The sequence below is a fragment of the Chlorocebus sabaeus genome, chromosome X (genome assembly GCF_047675955.1).
Source record: "Chlorocebus sabaeus isolate Y175 chromosome X, mChlSab1.0.hap1, whole genome shotgun sequence".
NCBI classification, from domain to species: Eukaryota; Metazoa; Chordata; class Mammalia; order Primates; family Cercopithecidae; genus Chlorocebus; species Chlorocebus sabaeus.
The window spans coordinates 150,605,760-150,623,554 of NC_132933.1; the positions used below are offsets into that span (position 1 = coordinate 150,605,760).

Below are 17,795 nucleotides of genomic sequence, written 5' to 3' on the forward strand. Positions count from 1 at the left end.
TAGAGACAAACCTTGTTCTCCCACATCGGGTCTAGGGTTATTTGTTCAGATCCTTCGTCGCTCAGGACTCTGTAGCTCTTTCTTTATTCCTTACTGAAATCTCACATTGATGGCGAGCTCTTTCCACCTGCTTTGCTTTTCCATTGGCAGATGTCCTTTTTTTTTTCCTCCCTTGATGCTTTTAGGATTTTCTCTTGATCTTTTAAAGCTCCACAGTTTTATCAGGATGAGGCTGATGGACATATGGGCATTTAAAAATAAATTGTATGGCTTACTATGCATCTCATAGTGGCAGAAATGAGGTTTTATCTCAGGGATTTTTTGTTTTTGTTTGCACGAAACCTTTCCATTTACAATTGACCCTTGAAAAACATGGCAGTGAGAGACACCAACCCCTCACACAGTCAAAAATCCATGTGTAACTTTTTTTTTTCCTTTCTTGAGACCGAGTTTTACTCTTGTCGCCCAGGCCAGAGTGCAATGGCGCAATCTCGGCTCACTGCAACCTCCACCTCCTGGGTTCAAGCGATTCTCCTGCCTCAGCCTTCTGAGTAGCTGGGATTACAGGTGCCCACCACCACGCCTGGCTAATTTTTGTATTTTCAGTAGACACGGGGTTTTACCATCTTGGTCAGGCTGGTCTTCAACTTGTGACCTCAGGCGATCCACCCACTTTGGCCTCCCAAAGTGCTAGAATTACAGGCGTGAGCCACCGCGCCTGGCCCGTGTGTACCTTTTGATTCTTCTGAAGCCTAACTGCTAATAGCCTACTGTTTACAAGAAGCCTTGCCAATAATATAAACAGGTGATTAACTCATTCATATTTTGTATGTTCTTTGTGTTGTATGCTGTATGCTTAGACTATAGTAAGCTAGAGAAAAGACAACATTACCAAGAGAATCATAAGGAAGAGAAACTATATTTACTGTTCATCAAGTGGAAAGGGATCATCCTCGAGGTCTTCATCCTCGTCATCTTCACATGGAGGAGGCTGAGGGGGAGAGGAGGACGAGGAGAGAGGTTGGCCTGGCTTTCTCAGGGGTGGCAGAGGCGGAAGAAAATCCACATCTAAGTGACCTGTACAGTCCAAACCTGGGAAGGATCAACTATATTTCTGTGTCTCTTTCTCCCAGTTCTTGTCTCCAGAGATAGCAGCATTGGATGTTGCCTGTCAGCTGGTTTGCTTCTCTTTCATGTTCTTTTCTCCAATCACTTCATATCCTCATCTTTTTCTTCTACATTCTACACGCTTCCACAAGCCTGCCCTCTGCACCCCGGACATGATTCTCCACAATCATGATTCTCCACAATCTTTTTTTTTTTCTTTTTTTGAGACAGAGTCTTGCTGTATCACCCAGGCTGGACTGCAATAGCGCAATCTCGCGCACTGCAACCTCCGCCTCTCGGGTTTAAGCGATTCTCCTGCCTCAGCCTCCCGAGTAGCTGGGATTACAGGTGCCCGTCACCGCACCCGGCTAATTTTTCCATTTTTAGCATGACAGGGTTTTACCATGTTGGCTCAGCTGGTCTTGAACTCCTGATTTCAAATGATCCGCCCGCCTAGGCCTCCCAAAGTGCTGGGATTACAGGTGTACACCACCACATCTGGCTAATTATTGTATTTTTTTTTTTTTTTTTTGAGATGGAGTCTCTCTCTTGTTGCCCAGGGTGGAATGCAATGGCACGATCTTGGCTCACTGCAAACTCCACCTCCCAGATTCAAACGATTCTCCTGCCTCAGCCTCCTCAGTAGCTGGGATTACAGGCATCTGCCACCACACCCAGCTACATTGTGTAGTTTTAATAGAGACGGGATTTCACTATATTGGCCTGGCTGGTCTCGAACTCTTGACTCCAGATGATCCACCTGGCTCAGCCTCCCAAGGTGCTGGGAATACAGGTGCATACCACCACACCTGGCTAATTATTGTTTGTTTATTTATTTATTTATTTACTTTTGAGATGGAGTCTCAAAAAGTGCTGGGACTCCAGGCGGGAGCCACTGCATCCTGCCTGCTTTTGGACTCTTGGTCTGGGGTTTGGCCAAAGCTCTGGTGGTTCAGATGGACTCTTGCAGATTTTAAGAGGAATTGAAGTTTTGTGGCTTAAGCTGAACTGCTGTTCTCAGTGCCCATGCTGGTCCCAATGCTCGTGCGGGTCCCTATGGCCCTTCATCTACTGTGGCTGGTCTTCTAGGTCTGTTTCAGTTGCTGTGGGAGCCTTTGCCTGTGCTTGTAGCTATCACCATAAAATTCAACACACCTGTGCTTGTGTATCCCCTGAAGATGCCGAAACGTGGTATTCTCACCCCAAAGAGTTTCCACCCTGGTAAGTTCCAGCAAGGCAGCCCGGCAGCTATGCCTGCAGAAACCTGTTGGTACAAAGAAGTGTCAGATGATCTGGAACACCGTGGGTTGATCCTGCATACCAAAAGTCTGAAGAACTTGACAGAATCGTCGCATGGTGAGCAGTGATACTAAGCAAAACTGAGTCACCCGTAAGCTCCCAGGCCCTCAGCCCGGCAAGTAGGAAGGTATTTTGACATCTCTGTTGATGAAGTGCCTCCGATAGCTCAAGTCCTTGGAGACAGCCTCGTAGGAGTTTTAGTTTAACCATAATCTGCTTGCAGATCACTGATGTTTCCATGAGTCATTCCCTGAGGCTGTAGTGAAGAAAATGAGATATTATCCAGTTTGCTTGTTTGCAAAATGCCCACAAAGCCACATTCATTTTCGTGCTGAACATCTTACGATACCATTTGATTTCCTGAAGGGTTAGATCATAGTTCAGGGTTGAGTGTACCTCCAAGAGTCATCAGCTGAGCTTCCTGTTTTGTGGATAGAGAATACGGGAGGACATCTGGTTTCCTTTGAGTGGTGGCATCAGGCCTGAGATTGTAGTCGTCCAAGGGTGCTTTTAGGGGGCAGAAATGCACAGCTATTTATTGAAAAAACAAATTTTGCAGGCTAGGCACGGTGGCTCACGCCGGTAACCCCAGCACTTTGGGAGGCCGAGGTGGGTGGATCACCTGAGGTCAGGAGTTTGAGACCAGCCTGGCCATTGTGGTGGAACACTGTCTCTACTGAAAATATAAACATTAACCAGGCGTAATGTTGGGCACCTGTAATTCCAGCTACTCAGGAGGCTGAGGCCGGGCAATTGCTTGAACTGAGGAGGTGGAGATTGCAGTGAGCCGAGATTGTGCCACTGCACTCCAGCCTGGGCAACAGAGTAAGACTCTGTCTGAAAAAGAAAAAAAAAAAAAAACAGAAAAAACAAATCTTCCTCATGAACCTCCAGAGAGCTGAAACAACCAAGAAGTGGAGGAGGAAGGAGGCTAGCATGGATTGGTGTCATTCATCTTGGACAAGAAGCTGTCATATCAGCCTGCTACTTCCCTGCTTACCATCTCCCCCTTATTCAGGGCAGGGAGGGCTCTCAGTCTGGTGGGCTCACCCAGGTGGTCCAGCGTGCCAGCACTGAGAGCCAGGAAGCCAACTCCCAAAGCATCATCAGCCTCCTCTTCAGCCATGTAGGAAGTCAGGGCTGGTCCCAGTGGTTAATCCAGACCCCAGAGTGCGTAGCACGGCCCTCCCCACGTCCAGCACACGGGCCTTTCACTGTACCATGTCCTCTTTCTCCTGTTGGGTGGCCTGTGTTGCTTTCTCAGTCTCCAAGTCTCTATGTCAGCAAGGAAGTGTCCCATCTTTAACTGAGTGGTGACCTCAGAACTCATGGTATTAAGGCATTGATAAGCAGGTGTTTTGATTTAAAGACTTAGTCCACGTATTACAGTCTTTCTGATGGACTCTTCAACGCAGATAGGGAAAGCTGGCCAGTCTCATTTTGAATGACACGATCACGATGTAGCTGAACATTTACAAAATTGGCTTTGATATCTTTTCTTTTTTTTAAAATTTTACTCTAAGTTCTGGGATACATGTGCAGAACGTGCAGGTTCATTACGTAGGTATGCATGTGCCATGGTGGTTTGCTGCACCCATCAACCCCTCATCTCTAGGTTTTAAGCCCTGCATGCATTAGGTGTTTGTCCTAATGCTCTCCCTCCCCTAGAACCCAACCCCCGACAGGCCCCGGTGTGTGGTGTTCCCCTCCCTGTGTCCATGTGTTCTCATTCTTCAACTCCCACTTACGAGTGAGAACATGCGGTGTTTGGTTTTCTGTTCTCATGATAGTTTGCTGAGAATGACGGTTTCCAGCTGCATCCGTGTCCCTGCAAAGCACATGAACTCATCCTTTTTCATGGCTGCATAGTATTCCATGGTGTCTGTGTACCACATTTTCTTTATCCAGTCTGTCACTGATGGACATTTGGGTTGGGTCCAAGTCTTTGCTATTATAAATAGTACTGCAATAAACATACATGTTGAAATGTTTATTTTGTTACAGTCAAACACTTACCATGAGAGCTACACCCTTGAAAAGTGTTACGTGTATAATACGGGCTCGTTAACTCTAGGCACAACTGCTGTGGTGTGTACACTTGGGCACCAGACTGCAGAACTGATTGATGTTATATACCGAAACCTTGTACTCGTGGAACAACATCTCCCTACGTCCCTCTCTCCTTATCTTCTGAAAACCGTCCTTCTACTGTCTGCTTCCATGAATTTGACTTAGATTCTACAGGTCAGTGACATCACGCGGTATTTGTCTCTCTGTGTCTGCTCTGTTTCACGTAACATCCCCCAGGTTCATCCATGTTGTGGCAAATGACAGAATTCCTCTCTTTGTAAGGCTGCGTGGCATCCAAGTGTGTGTGTAGGTACCACATTTTCTTTTTTTTTTTTGAGACGGAGTCTCGCTCTGTCACCCAGGCCGGAGTGCAGTGGTGTGATCTCGGCTCACTGCAACCTCCGCCTCCCGAGCTCAAGTGATTCTCCTGCCTCAGCCTCCTGAGTTGCTGAGATTATAAGCGCCCACCACCACGCCCGGCTAATTTTTGTACTTCTTAGTAGAGACGGGGAGTCACCATGTTGGCCAGGCTGGTCTCAAACTCCTGACTGCAAATGATCCACCTGCCTCAGCCTCCCAAAGTGCTGGGATTCCAGGCACCTCGCCCGGCCCAATTCCCTTCTTTTTAAGGCTACATAGTATGCCATTGTGTGTATGTACCACATTTTCTTTTCTTCTTTGTTTGAGACAGAGTCTCGCTGTGTCGCCAGGCGTGAGCCACCGCACGTGGCTGTACCGCGTTTTCTTTATCCATTCATCTAATGATGAACGCTTGTGTTGATTCCGTATCTTGGTGATTGTGAATGGTGCTGCCGTGAACATGGGGGTGCAGATGTCTCTCAGACCGATTGATCTTTTGGATAAATACCTAGAAGCATGCTTGCTGGATCATCGAGTAGTTCTATTTTTAATTTTCTTGAGGAACTTCCGTACTGTTTACCGTATTCACCCATTTCTGCAGGAAACAGTGGCAGAGGAATGTAAGTTTTGCTTCTTCCCTCTCCCAGCTGTGCAAAAAGAGACCCACAGTCCGGCGTGGTGGCTCATGCTTGTAATCCCAGCACTTTGGGAGACTGAGGCAGGCAGATCACCTGAGGCAGGCGGATCACCTGAGGTCAGGAATTTGAGACCAGCCTGGCCAACGTGGTGAAACATCGTCTCTCCTAAAAATACAAAAACTAGCTGGGCGTGGTCATGGGTGCCTGAAATCCCAGTTACGTGGGAGGCGGAGGAAGGAGAATACCTTGAACCTGAGAGGTGGAGGTTGCCGTGAGCTGAGATCGTGCCACTGCACTCCGTCTGAACAAAAACAAACAAAAAAAGCCACTGCACCCCAGCCTGGGCAACAGGCTGTCTCAACAACAACAAAAAATAAAAAGATAAAATTGAGAGACCCATAAGGGCTTTGGACCTCGTTTCTTTGCAAGGCGAGAAAATAATAATATAATAGACGTTGGGCAGGTTTTTATTCTGACTTTCCAGTTTCATTTTTGCTTCTTCCTGTACCGTTGCTGTCCGGACCTCTTTCTTATCTCTGGGAGGTCTCCCCCCTGCCCCCATTCTTTTGAGCCTCTCTATCTGCTTTCTTTTGAAAGAAGGTAAATAAAACTCCACACATCCGGACAATAGGAACACACGCCTCAGAACTCTGGCTGCGAGGGACTGACCCCATCCGGAGAGAATGAACAAATGCATCAAAACCCTGGCTGTAAGCGACTGACCCCGGCTTGATCCACTTAAGCCAGAAGAACCTTTGCTTCTGTGTTTAATCGGCACCAAGCTTAGTGATCGCTCTCTTCTCAGAGGCCAGCACACAGAGTCCAGTCTCTCCAGGATGCCAGCTTCCTATCTCTGGGGTCTCCTCTTCCTGCCGAGAAGCTTGAGCCTCTTACTGGAGCTGCTTCTCTGTTCTCCTTTGCCCTGCATTGCCTGTAATACTGACACACTGTCTTTTTCTCATGTGACGTTGGACTTTTCCAAGGCAGGGACCCAGTTGGCCTGGCTTGGGTTCCCTGCCTGACTGTGGCTTTGGCTGGGGAGGGGGCAGTCATTTCCAGCCATTGGCGCTCCCACAACCCATGGGTGTACGTGGTTTCTGGAGGCAGCAGCTCTGTAGTGAAGCAGACATGGAGGTGGGGGAAGGTTCATTAATGGGACAGAGCAGTGATTGTCCACGAGCAGGGTGGTTCCAACAGGGAGCCTACAGTGTAACTGCAGATGGATGCCACCATTTTACATGTCCCATGTATGACATCGATGTACCTTATGTTGCTGAACACTGTATTATGGCAACTGAAAAATAAAACGGCATGAATTATGCCTGGGAAAATGTACAGGTCATTACATCTGATATGGTTTGCCTGTGTCCCCACCCAAATCTTATTTATTTATTTATTTTTGAGACGGGGTCTCGCTCTGGCATCCAGGCTGGAGCACAGTGGTGTGATCTCGGCTCACGGCAGCCTCCACCTCCTGGGTTCCAGTGATTCTTCTGCCTCAGCCTCCCGAGTAGCTGGGATTACAGGTGCCCACCACCACGCCCGGCTAATTTTTATATTTTTAGTAGAGATGGGGTTTTGCAAAATTGGCCAGGCTGGTCTTGAACTCCTGACCTCAGGTGATCCACGTGCCTCGGCCTCCCCAAGTGCTGGGATTATAGGCATGAGCCAGCGCGCCCAGCCCCAAATCTCATCTGGTATTCCCACGTGTTGTGGGAGGGAGTCAGTGAGAGGTAACTGAATCCTGGGGGCATGTCTTTGCCATGCTGTTCTCATGATAGTGAGTAAGTTTTATAAGATCTGATGGTTATGATAAAGAGGAGTTTTCCTGCGCATGCTCTCTTCTCTTGTCTGTCGCAATGTGAGACGTGCCTTTCACCTTTTGCCTTCTACCATGATTGTGAGGCTTCCCCAGCCACGTGGAACTCTAAGTCCAGTTAAACCTTCCTTTTCTAAATTGCCCGTTCTCAGGTATGTCTTTATGCACAGCATGAAAGCAGACTTATACCTTCTTTATCCATCCTTATCCATATCACATGCTATTTGACCATAGACTGGATGAAGAAAATGTGGCACATATACACCATGGAATACTACGCAGCCATAAAAAAGGATGAGTTCATGTCCTTTGCAGGGACGTGGATGAAGCTGGAAACCATCATTCTCAGCAAACTCACACAAGGACAGAAAACCAAACACCACATGTTCTCACTCATAAGTGGGAGTTGAACAATGAGATCACTTGGACACAGGGAGGGGAACATCACACACTGGGGCCTGTAGGGGGTTGGGGGCTGGAGGAAGGATAGCATTAGGAGAGATACCTGATGTAGATGATGGGTGGATGGGTGCAGCAACCAACATGGCACATGGATACCTATGTAACAAACCTGCATGTTCTGCACATGTACCCAGAAGTTAAAGTATTAAACAACAACAACAAAACACCAGACTCATACAACATCCCTACAAACAGCAATGAAGAGTGGGGAGGGGAACTTGGGAGTCAACTTGAGGTTTACTTTGAGTTACTGTGAGAAGCAGCTATGGGAGGCCTTCCAAAGGCTGCAGGAAGGACTTGGCCTATCTTCAGGAGATGGAGCTTGACAGCAGCTTCAAGGTGCCTTGTGGGAGGGGAGGCTGGGGACAGGAAAATCAGGTGTGTGGGAAATACACTGATTTGCAGAGAAATGGGGCCAGCCTGGACTGTGAAAACAGAGAAGAAAAAAACCACGCTCGGCAGTATGTGAGCACGTATTAAATCCTGGATGGCCCACTGCATTTTTACGGATGTCATTCCTGAGATTCACAGTCAGGGAAAGATGGTACATCAACCACAACTTAGAGGCATGTCAGATGCACCTCTGTAGCTGCGTGCCCAGATGCTGTGGAGTGAGATGCCTGGTTTTGCCCATAGAGTTAGAAACATTATCAGAAAATACGTGCATTTGAGTTGAATTTTAGAGAGTGAGTAGAAATTCATCAGGTCTACAAGGAGGCAAAGCCCTTTCCTGGATGAAATTCTTCCTTGGCGTTCACCTAAAACTTTTAGTTTCTCACAGAACGAGGACACCACGGGAGGTGGATGCCACAGAACCAGGGAACTGTGTGTCTGAGTCCGGATACTGCAGAGAAATAGAACTAATACGATGTGTGTATTTGGTAGCACATATATTTTAAGGAATTTTGCTCATATGATGATGGAGGCTGACAAGTCCCAAGATGTATGGGGTAGACCAGCCAGCTGGAGACCCAGGGAGGAGCTGATGTTGTAGATGGAGTGCAAAGGCTATCTGTTGGCAGAATGCCTTCTTGCTCAGAGAGCATTAGTCTTGTGTTCTATTCAGACCTTCAACTGATTGGACCAGGCCCACCCACCATAGGAAGGACAAAGTGCTTTACTCAAAGTGTACTGATTTAGATTTTATTTATTTATTTATTTATTTATTTATTTATTTATTTATTTTTTCGAGACAGAGTTTCACTCTTGTTGCCCAGGCTGGGGTGCAATAGCACGGTCTCGGCTCACTGCAACCTCTGCCTCCCAGGTTTCAGCAATTCTCCTGCCTCAGCCTACCAAGTAGCTGGCATTATAGGCATACACCACCACGCCCAGCTAATTTTTGTATTTTTTTTTTGTAGAAGTGGGGTTTCACCATGTTGGCCAGGCTGATCTCAAACTCCTGACCTCATGATCCACCCGTCTTGGCCACCCAAAGTGCTGGGATTATAGGCGGGAACCACCATGCCCTACCCAGTCTTCTGGTCTATTAGGACCTTCAACTGATTAGACCAGGCCCACCCACCATATGAAAGACAAATTGCTTTACTCAAAGTCTACTCATTTAGATATTTATCTCATTTAAACTAACCTCAGAGAAACACCCAGAACATTTCATCACATATCTGGGTACCATGGCTCAGCCAAGTGGTCTTGTAAAATCAACCATGCCAGCATGGATCAAGGGTGCCTCAGAACAAGAGTGCCCAGACAGAACACAAGTTGGGCAGTATTTCAAGAGGCAGGAGAAGCCATGGAAGCTGCTATGAGGGGACTTGTGATCAGGGGTGTATGTTAGGGCGGTCACTGTGGCAGCAGGATATAGGGTAGGCTGCAGGGCTTTTGTGGCCTCTCGCAGGCCAAGTCATATTCAAATTTATAAAATTCAAAATTCTTTTTTTAATTAATTTGAAATTTTGTTAAATACAGTGTGTGTATATATATGTGTGTGCTTTTTTTATATACGCTTTAAGTTCTGGGGTACATGTTTAGAACAGTCAGGTTTTGTTACGTAGGTATACATGATGTGCCATGGTGGTTTGCTGCACCCATCAACCCGTCATCTACATTAGGTATTTCTGCTAATGCTCTCCCTCCCCTTGCCCTGACTCCCCAACAGGCCCCAATGTGTGATGTTCCCCCACCGTGTCTATGTGTTTTCATTGTTCCAACTCCCACTTATGCGGTGTTTGGTTTTCTGTTCTGGTGTTAGCTGAAAATGATGGTTTCCAACTTCGTCCATGTTTCTGCAAAGGACATGAAGTCATCCTTTTTCACGGCTGCATAGTATTTCATGGTGTCTGTGTGCCACATTTTCTTTATCCAGTCTATGGTCAAATAGTATTTCTGGTTCTAGATCCTTGAGGAATCGCCACACTGTCTTCCACAATGGTTGAACTAATTTACACTCCCAGTAACAGTGTAAAAGCATTCCTATTTCTCCACATCCTCTCCAGAATCTGTTATTTCCTGACTTTTTAAATGATCTCCATTCTAACTGGCATGAGATGGTAGCTCATTGTGGTTTCTGTAATGACTAGTGATGGTCTCAAAATTTAGAGAAAATGTAATAAAATGTTCAATTTAGCTCAAGTATCCTTCATCGAATCAATTTTCACCTTTTCTGTTTTTCCTGATGGCTGGCTTGCTGGAGCCCACTCTCATGAGTGGTGCAAGGTCAGAGATAACCAGGTCCATGTGTGGTTGTGTCTTTTCACAAACTCAGGCTTTTACTGATGCCATTTCAGTTTACAGAAGCCTTGAGATGCATGGAGTTTTCAAGGAGGTAGTTCTCCTTAGGACTTCCCATTTAGTACTGAAGTGGCATGAGCCTTTGGAGTACTGGAGCCTGTGTGCTGGCAGCATTTAGTCAGAGCTACAGGCACACAGGCTCCTGCTGTGACCCAAGTCAGTCAGTATTGCAACTTATACATACTAATATACTTCACCAATATATACATGTTATAGATTAAACATTCTACATCAAACAAAGTAACATTTATCATTAAGAGAAAAGGGGTAGGAAAAAGCTTAACAAAGGAGCACAGGGATATTGATGTGAACAACAACAAAAAAAGTCTCCTGGCCTGACCGCAGAGGTCCATCAGTGGTCGCCATCTTGCAGGGAAGAGCCTTTGATATCAGTGGGCAGAACCTTTTGCGGTGGATGCTAGGTAATGATTACAAGTGACAGCAAGATGACATCTGTTAAGGCGGCCATTTTGAGCTGCCGAAGCCCTGTTCTTTCATGACCACGGAGTCCTCTGGTGAGGACTGTCAATGGAAGAGGGTGTTTGGTTGTGTCTTTAACTGGTTGGATGCGGCCTTTATTGATCAGGTGAACATCTGGCCCCTGCAGGCATGATGCCTTTTGAATGAAATGTAACATGGAATCTTTTTCTGAGATGGAGTCACTTATGTCAAGTGTGCTCTATACACCCACTGTAAGAATTAAAGAGGAAAGAAACACGAAATCTGGCTTGTCAGTTAAGCACAAGTTTATTTTAGAGAAAACAAACCTGAGAGGGGCTTCTGGCTGAGTTAGGTCAGAACCCTCTCTCTTATAGACTAAGGATATTTAAGGGTTTGGAAGTGGGTGCTTATCATAGGTTTGGAATGTTTGTATGTGAGGGAAAGTTTATTTTGGGGTTGGAATGTCTCTGGTCAGAGGGAAGGCTATCTCAGGGTTGGCATGTTTCTGGTCGGAGAGGGGTTATCTTAGGGTTGGAATGTTTCTGGTTATGCTGAGATTATGTTTCTTGTCGGAGTGGGGTTTATCATAGGGTTGGAATGTTTCTGGTTATGCTGACATTAGTCATTAGGCTGATGTTTTGGGGCTGGATTTAGGCAGTTTTTAATCAAGGGGAGCTTAGAATGGTGGTGTTTGTTCACGATTACGATGCTCCCTCTCTGTTACCCACAACCTGAAGACCATTGTCATATTGATTTTGTATCTCCTGTGCATACCTGATGGAGGATGACTGAATGTTTGAATTAAAAGACTCGGGGAGAAGGCAAAGATGTGTTTAAGTTGTAGGTCAAAAAACAAAAAACAAAAAACAAAAAAACACCGATGACTCTGTTAGCAGCTATTAGAGAGGTTGGGGCAGGAGCAGAGTCTGTAGATGACTTTGCTTTTCTTATGTCAGTGCTATGAACATGCGAGTCATGGACACTGAATACATGGAAGAGAGTCTGTCAGTGACCAACAGCTGCATCTTGGGCCAGCCCAGGCATCTGTGAGTTTTCAGGGAGAACTCAGGAGAGTTCTCAGGGAGAAACTAGCCACTCATATGCTTGTCATCTGTGGAACTGACATGGTGGCTATTTTTATGCTCAAACACTTGGGAGAAAGGGCAGGCTGTACCCAATGGCAGATAAGTGCTGGCCAGATGGGCTTGCCAGGCACCGTCGGACACATGGTCACCCTCCTGCCCAGGAGCTAGAAGTAGAACTATCCCCGGGACAATCAGTGAGGTATCAGGTGAGTATGGCCTGATACCTGTGACCCAGAGACACAAGGAGTGAGGGCTTGTGCTCTGTCTCAGTGAGAGGAGTCAGGGCTTGCTTTGGCAACACCAAATGGAGATACCAGACCTGATTTAGAGGCCAGAATTCTCATCTCAGCATTTATTTTCTGGATATGTGGGCTACAGATAGGCATCTCTGTTTCTCATACCTTTCATTTTGATCTTGGCAAGGACTAGAGGAAGCTCTTACTGAAACTTCATGTCCACAAATAAAAGCTTCTAAATCGGTTGGGCACAGTGGCTCATGCCTGTAATCCCAGCACGTTGGGAGGCCAAGGCGGGAGGATCACCTGAGGTCAGGGGTTTGAAACCCTAGCCTGGCCAACATGGTGAAAACCCATGTCTACTAAAAATACAAAAAATAGCCGGGAGTGGTAGCAGGCATCTGTAGTCCCAGATACTTGGGAGGCTGAGGCAGGAGAGTCTCTTGAACCCAGGAGGCGGAGGCTGCGGTGAGCTGAGATCACACCATTGTACTCCAGCCTGGGAAATAAGAGTGTTTCCTCCATTTAAACAAACAAACAAAAAGTTCTAAGTCACACTCGGGGAGCATTTTGTAATATTTTATTTCTTTTCAACCCCTGTAGTGGATCGAATGGTGGCTCTATTTTACCCCACCCCCACCAAGAACAAAAAGACATGTTCACCTTCAATCTGCACATGTGATTTTTAAATTTGGAAATAGGGTCTTTGCAGGTGTAAAACAGGATCTGGAGATGAGACCATCCTGGATTGCAGTGGATCCTAAATTTCAGGTGTCCTTCTAAGAGACAGAAGAGGAGAGAGACACAGACACAGAGGAGAAGGCCATGTGGAGAGGAGGCAGAGACTTGAGTGATGGGGCCACAATCCCAGGGATGCCTGGAGTCCCTAGGAGCTGGGAGAGGCAGGAAGAATTCTCCAGCCTCTGGAGGGAGCACAGCCCTGCAGACACCTCGATTTCACAGTTACGGTCTCCAGGACCGGGAGAGGTTCCATGGCTGCTTTTGTAAGCTCCCTGGTTTGGGGTCATGGGTTACAGTGGTCCCATCCCAACCTGTGAGTTCTGGAGAACGTGAGTCTGGAATGCAAGTATGTGCGGTGATGCAGCTTGATCCCTGTGGTGGGAAAAGAGCCCCTTGTGTTATGGCTCCATGCTTTGTGTAAGTAAAACCAGTCCTCTGAGGAAGGCAAAGCCCTGTAAACCTATGCACCTGACTTCCCAGGATCACAACCCGGAGAGAGAGCGGCGGCGATTTTCTCCCCCTGCCTTGCTTTGCTGAAGGAGCCACCCATGCAAGCAGCATTTCCCAGGAGGCTAACCTGGTGATACTGTCCATTCTTGGTCCTCCATAATGCAGGCAATATCCTTGCAAGAGAAGCTCCTTCCTTGCTCAGCTTGACTGCTGTGTCTCCTCTTTCTTCTCTTCACCTCCAAAACATCTTTCCATAGCTCCCATTGGGTCTGCTCGTTGGCTGGTGTTCCCACACCCTTTTTCCTTCTTGTTCTTGCTTCATCTCCCTCTGATTTGCCGGTTGTCTGACGTCTCCTCTCAGGACGCTGTCTTTCTCCCAAGCCTAGTAGACGTGAACCACTGAAAGCATCCTTGAATGACAAAAGTCCAAATACCAGTTTGCAAGGTGAGGACTGTGGCTTTTATTATCTGTCCTGGATGGCTGGTGTCTGGCGCCGGGAGTCCAGTCGCCTGACGTTGAATGCAGTCATTTCCTTGGTGTGAATCAAGATTCTGGTGTCCGCAGGCAGTAATGTCCATCAAGGTACATACATACCTTGATGTACCTTGTGTATGTACCTTGATGGACATTACTGCCTGTGGGCTCCAGAACGTTGGACATCGTATACATATTGATGGACATCATACACACACACACACACACACACAGACATACACACCACAGAATACTATGCAGCTATAAAAAGGAATGAATTAACAGCGTTTGCACTGACCTGGATGAGACTGGAGAATATTCTTCCTTTTTTTTTTTTTTAAAGATTATACTTTGCCGAGCGCGGTGGCTCAAGCCTGTAATCCCAGCACTTTGGGAGGCCGAGACGGGCGGATCATGAGGTCAGGAGATCAAGACCATCCTGGCTAACACGGTGAAACCCCGTCTCTACTAAAAAATACAAAAATCTAGCCAGGCGAGGTGGCGGGCGCCTGTAGTCCCAGCTACTCGGGAGGCTGAGGCAGGAGCATGGCGGGAACCCGGGAGGCGGAGCTTGCAGTGAGCTGAGATCCGGCCACTGCACTCCAGCCTGGGCGGCAGAGCGAGACTCCGTCTCAAAAAAAAAAAAAAAAAAAAAAAAAAAAGATGAGACTTGAAGTTCTGGGGCACATGTGCACAACGTGCAGGATTGTTACATAGGTATACACGTGTCATGGTTTGCTGCACGCATCAATCCGTCATCTACATTAGGTATTTCTCCTAATGCTGTCCCTCCCCTAACCCCCCACCCCGAACAGACCCCGGTGTGTGATGCTCCCTTCCCTGTGTCCATGTGTTCTCGTTGTTCAACACCCATTTGAGTGAGAGAACATGCGGTGTTTGGTTTTCTGTTCTTGTGTTAGTTTCCTGAGAAGGATGGTTTCCAGCTTCATTAAAAGTCAGGAAACAGCAGATGCTGGAGAGGATGTGGAGAAATAGGAACGCTTTTACACTGTTGATGGGAGTGTAAATTAATTCAACCATTGTAGAAGACAGTGTGACGATTCCTCAAGGATCTAGAACCAGAAATACCATTTGATCCAGCAATCCCATTACTGGGTACATACCCAAAGGATTATAAATCATTCTATAAAGACACAGGCACATGTATGTTTATTGCAGCACTATTCACAATAGCAAAGACTTAGGACCAACCGAAACGCCCAGCAATGATAGACTGGATAAAGAAAATGTGACACATAGACACCATGGAATACTATGCAGCCATAAAAAAGGATGAATTCATGTCCTTTGGAGACTCTTATTCTAAGTGAAGTAACTCGGGAGTGGAAAACCAGATATTCTATACTCTCACTGATATGTGGAAGCTAAACTATTAGGACATAAAGGGGAGTTGGGGTGAAGAGTGGGAGGGGGTGAGGGATAAAAGACTACAAATGGGGTGGAATGCGTACTGCTCGGGTGATGGGTGCACCAAAATCTCACAAATGACCACCAAAGAACTTACTCGTGATCGAACGTGGTGGCTCACACCTGTCATCCCAACACTTTGAGAGGCCAAGGTGAGCAGATTACCTGAAATCAGGAGTTCGAGACCAGCCTGGCCAACATTGTGAAACCCCATCTCTACTAAAAATACAAAAACCAAAAAAAAATTAGGCAGGCATGGTGTCACATGCCTGTAATCCCAGTTGCTTAGGAGGCTGAGGTGGGAGAATTGCTTGAGTGTGGGAGGTGGAGGCTGCAGTGAGCTGAGATTGTGCCACTGCACTCCAGCCTGGCTGACAGAGCGAGACTCTGTCTCAAAAATAAATAAATAAATAGAAAGGACTTATGTAACCAGATACCACCTGTAATCCAATAAGTTATGGAAAATTAAAGAAAAAATAAAAAAAGAAAAACACGCTAAAAGAGTATACTCAGGATCACTTGAGGAACCATGATACTACATCACGTCTCATTGTGGAAAGTATGAATTATCATTCCATGCGTGCACCAGCTTCCAGAAGGTTCTGAGCTCATATGGGGAGTGGGAAGTAGGTGGTCTCATGGGAATTACAGGACTGACCCGTCATCAGGACAGTCATCACTAGTGACATAAATATCCCTTTGTAGAGAAAGCTGGGGTGTCTTAGTCTGTTTTGTGTCACTAGAAAGGAACACTTGAAGCTGGATGATTTATAGAAGAAAGAGGTTTATATGGCTTATGATTCTGCAGGCTGTACAAGAAGCACAGGGCCAGCATCTGTCTCTGGTGAGGACCTCAGGAGGCTTTCACTCATGGTGGAAGGGGAAAGGGAGCTGGTATGTGTACAGAGACCACACGGAGAAAGAGGAGGGAAGAGAGATGGGAGACACCAGGCTCTGTTTAACAACCAGCCGTCTCGGGAACCCATAGAGCAAAAACTCACTCATGCTTCAAGAAAGGACATTGATCTCTTCAGGAAGAATCCATCGTCTATTGCTCAAACGCCTCTCATTCGACCTCCCATCCGGCACTGAGGCTTACATTTTAACGTGAGTTCGGAAAGAGGAGGAATTTTCAAAGCAGAGCCTGTAGATTCTAAAGCAAAATGTTGTGGGCCTTCTGCTTGTAGAATGGTTGTGAGTGTGACTTCCTTTTGTTAGTTTTTTTTGAGGCAGAGTCTCGCTCTTTCACACAGGCTAGAGTGCCTTGGCGCTGTCTCGGCTCAGTACAACCTCCACCTCCCAGGTTCAAGTGATTCCCCTGCCTCAGCCTCCCGAGTAGCTGGGATTACAGGTGCGCACCACCACGCCTGGCTAAGTTTTGCATTTTTAGCAGCGATGGGGTTTCACCATGTTGACCAGGCTGGTCTTGAACTCCTGACCTCAGGTGATCCACCAGCCTCGGCCTCCCAACGTGCTTGGTTTACAGGTGTGAGCTACCCATGCCCGGCCTGGGATTGTGACTTCTAAATGATTCCAGCTTTTTTTTTTTTTTTTTTGAGCTCAGCTGAGGTACAGCAGTGGAACCTGTCTTACTGTCGTTGACTTGTTATGTTCATCAAGGACTTGGAAAATCAACACTGACCCTCAGAGTAACAGCATGCATCCCCATGGGACAGCCTGTGCAGCTGGAGCCCCCCTGGGTTGTAAAAGGCCTCTGCACCCAGTCTCTGTTTCTGAAGAAGGAAGCTGTACTGACTAGCTAAACATTACGTACTTGTTAAGCGTGCATTGGTTAAAGAACAGATGAAGGCACAGCCTCGGTCTTCAAAACTTCATTATACAATCTCACAGATGAGTAGCAGCGTTCAGCGCTGAGTGACACCTACTTTCCCATCTCTAGGTGATTAGATGTCATCATCTCCCATTTAAGACCCATCTAGGAAGTGCACCTTTTCTAGATCCTGAGGCTCGAGTGTCTAAACAGCAATCGTAAATTTTCCCAATCAGTGTTTCTCCCGTGTGCAGAAATAAATTCTCAGCCTTGAAGTGCAGCTCTCTCCTTCATTTTACAAAAAGCACTTGTTTTCAACAAGATTAAAAGTGAATTTTCTATCAGCAGTAATTGTATATCATTCCTTGTCTTGCCGCGTTTGCACTTACTGAATTGAAGATAATGATATGAAGTTTCCTGGAAATAAAAATGAAAGTGACTCTCAGAGCCAAACAACCTACTTGTGTGAAAGAATACAGAATGAAAGTTTGAAGTGTACCTCAGTCCTGAATCTGGGAGGATCTTGTCCTGATATCCTTAACGTGAATGCATCTACCAAGACCCTATTTACCAATCCGTTCACATTCACCGTTTTGTTGGGGGGGTTAGGACTTGGGCATGTCATTATGGCGAATACCTTTGTTGGCTTTTCTGGTTTTATG

At 46.5% G+C, this 17,795-nt stretch overlaps 1 protein-coding gene across 1 annotated transcript in view; it reads left to right on the forward strand.

Annotated features, from left to right (window-relative positions):
* Window positions 1-17,795, forward strand: part of DHRSX (dehydrogenase/reductase X-linked) — a 314,506-nt gene that overhangs the window by 187,288 nt on the left and 109,423 nt on the right. The gene's annotated exons all lie outside the window — the stretch shown is intronic.